Source organism: Saccopteryx leptura, chromosome 7 (genome assembly GCF_036850995.1).
Source record: "Saccopteryx leptura isolate mSacLep1 chromosome 7, mSacLep1_pri_phased_curated, whole genome shotgun sequence".
NCBI lineage: Eukaryota > Metazoa > Chordata > Mammalia > Chiroptera > Emballonuridae > Saccopteryx > Saccopteryx leptura.
The window spans coordinates 117977590-117980928 of record NC_089509.1 but is presented as its reverse complement, the minus strand read 5'-3'; positions in this window follow the sequence as shown (position 1 = coordinate 117980928).

Sequence of the window (3339 nt, the reverse complement as noted above, 5' to 3'; positions counted from 1 at the left end):
TCAGCAATTTCTTCCCTCAACACACACACTCACACACGCGCCCACACACACGCCCACACAAGCACTCACAGTCTTTTTTGAACCATCCTGTAATATACCCCCTCCCAACTCTAGACAGAGAGAATATATAAAAACCATCCTTCATTCCCTACTAGTAGGTGCTTAAGGGTGTTCTCTGAACAACACAGTGAATGGGTGAGAAGAATGAGGGAGGGGTGTGGAAAGAAAAGGAAAAAGGCAGGGAGAGCAGGAAGGGGGAATGGGGAGAGAGAGAGATGGAAGGAAAGAAGGAAGGAAGGGAAGAGAAAAGGAGGGAAGGAGGGAGGGAGGGAGGAAGGGAAGAAGGGGAGAGGGATGGAAGGAAAGAAGAAAGGAAGGGAAGAGAAAAGGAGGGAAGGAGGGAGGGAGGGAGGAAGGGAAGAAGGGGAGAGGGATGGATGGAAGGAAAGAAGAAAGGAAGGGAGGAAGGAAGGAAGGAAGGAAGGAAGGAAAGAAGGAAGGGAGGAAGGAAGGAAGGAAGGAAAGAAGGAAGGAAGGAAGGAAGGAAGGAAGGAAGGAAGGAAGGAAGGAAGGAAAGAAGGAAAGAGAAAAGAAGGGAAGGAAAGAGGGAGGGAGGAAGGGAAGAAGGAGGAGAGAGATGGATGGAAGGAAAGAAGGAAGGAAGGAAGGAAGGGAGGGAGGGAGGGAGGGAGGGAGGGAGGGAGGGAGGGAGGGAGGAAAGAGAGAATACAAGAATATGAAGTAGACCACATGGAATAACGAATGGACTTCAGAGGGCCCCAGAGAACGTCACTTGCAGACCTCCTCGTCCCTGGGGTCACAGGTCCCTCACAAAATGCAGATTGCATGCACGGAATGGGCCCCTGCACCCCGGACTGCCCTGGGTCGTGGGTCTGGTTTCACCGTGGCCCCCCGACGGCTGCCGAGGGCTCACGGACACCTCAGGGCTGACTGGCCCCCACGTGAGCAGGAGGTGAAACGTCCCTTGCGTCCTGACTCATCGCAGGAGGCCTGGCCGCTCTGAGGTCCCCTTTCGTGGCCAGGTCCCTACTTCACAACTGCCCGCACGTTTCTCTTGAGGCGAGTTTTCCTTCAGCATACCTTCATGAGCAGCGAGCAGAACGGAAGAAACCGTGGGCGTTTTAGGGACCCGTGCGGACCCTGCCTCGTTTGCCTCTTTCGTTACCGAAAACCAAAACCACAGCATCAACCAGAACAACCCCACAAGGCCCGCCTGCCTGTACTCAACCGGTGTTCTCTCTGCCTTGTCCTCACGCGGAGCCTCGTCTAACAGTCAGAGCGACAGACCAGACGCTGTCGCCATGTGCAGAATATTCCGTCCAGGTGACACGGCTCGAGGGCTTTATTTTTGTTTCCTTTCCAATAATAAGAAGTGGAGGAGAGTGGTCAGGGTCAAGGCGGAGTTACAACACCTCTGGCGGTGCCTCCTGCGTGTGGTAGCACCGAGCTCTTCAGAGAAAACACTGATTTATGGCCCTAACAACCCCAGGGGGAGGGGTTCTAGTTCTAGCTCCATTCTTCAGTTCAGACGTCTAAGTAACTCGCCCAAGTTCGCCCAGGTAGCGAGCGACACCGTTAGGCCTCATGGCTCCCGGGTCCCTGCTCCACCCGCTGTGACGTGTACACGCCCGTCCAGGCAGCACTGCGTCAGACACCAGATTCCACGTGGACCGCTGTTCCTGATGCACCGGCTTCCTCTGCTGGGCTGAGAGGAAGGCTCTGCAAAGACTTTGCCGGGGAACCCGTGACCGTGAACTTCTCAGCGCAGGACTCTGGAACGCAGAACCCCGCCTCACAGTCTACACATCGTGGGAGTCCCCGCTGCGAGTTGCAGGGCTGAATGGATGAACGGATGAATAAACGGATGAATGAACGACCACATGGCAAAGCAGAACACGGACAAGTGCAAGTTCTATTCTGGCCGGAGAGGCTCTTTTGCTCCCACCATCCAAGAGACACGATACTGAACCTGCCAGCTCACGGTGACAGGAAACTGAAAGCTATTGGAGAAAAGAGAAGGGCGTGGCTGACCGCACCCTGACCGCCCCTAGGAAAGCCCTGTCTGCCGGATTCACTCTGGGAGTTCCTGCCCCAACAGGGTGGGACCCGGGAAAGGAGAGAAACCAGGAGCTGGGGTGACTCAGTGAGAGAGGGACCCTGTTCCACTTCCTCAGTCCCCTCTGCTGCTGGTGCCAGCACCCGGCTAGCTTCCTGAACCCTCTGACGATGCTCTGAGTCTCCCGGCCACACCGGGCTCACCACGCTTGCCCCAGGGGCTCTTGGCACACACAGCCGGAGCCACCTGGACGTGAATACCGAAAGGAAGAGGAAGTGGCTTCGTCCAGGCTGCCCACGGCAGACAGGAAGCCATGCAACACGGGCATGGGGCAGACGCATCAAATACAGTCACCTCCGAGAGAGACCCCCGCGCTCCCGGCCAGTGATGGAGGATGAGTCGATCATGGAACAATCTCACGGAAAGAGGGAGGGAGGTGTGGCAGCATATTAACATGAAGACAGTTTTAAACGGCCTTTGGCACGCATGGAACCGTTATTCTAAAACCATGTCCAGGTCTGTTCTCCGACACTGAAAGGCAGAGTCGGAAAGCTGGTGATGAGGGGGCTGGCGAAGGGCCACGTGTTTGGAAAACAAGATGAACTAGCTATGCCTGGCCTCCTTTTATGTAAATAAATTTTAAAAGTCAAGGGCTTTTCAGTTTTGAGAAAAGAATGTTGTTGAACAATTCTAAACCATTGTTTCTTCATTCTTTACGTACTTAGATTTTGGGTGTGTAGGTCATAGTTTAGACAGTAATTGTGGATAGTCAGGCTTCAAGGCTCTTGCACGGTGTGGAAAGTAGCTTTGTAGTTCTGAGTTTGCGAAACAGAGTCTATTCACTTATTACTGTCTATTGTGTTATTTTCCATACGAACAATGGTAAACCTACTTTGCCCCACTCATTTAACTAGGCTAGGTTTAAGGGTCCACGGACACTTCTTTTTTTCTTAAGTGAGAAGCAGGGAGGCAGAGAAACAGACTCCCACATGAGCCCGACCAGAATCCACCCAGCCAGCCCCCTATGGGGCGATGCTCTGCCCATCTGGGACTGTTGCTGTGTTGCTCAGCAACTGAGTTATTTTAGTGCCTGAGGCAAGGCCATGAAGCCACCCTCAGTGCCTGGGGCCAGCTTGCTCCAACCATTTGAGCCATGGCTGCATGCAAGAGGGGGAAGAGAAAGAGAGAGACAGAGGCTAGAGGGGGAGGGGTGGAGAAGCAGCCAATCACTTCTCCTGTGTGCCCGGACTGGGTTTCGAACC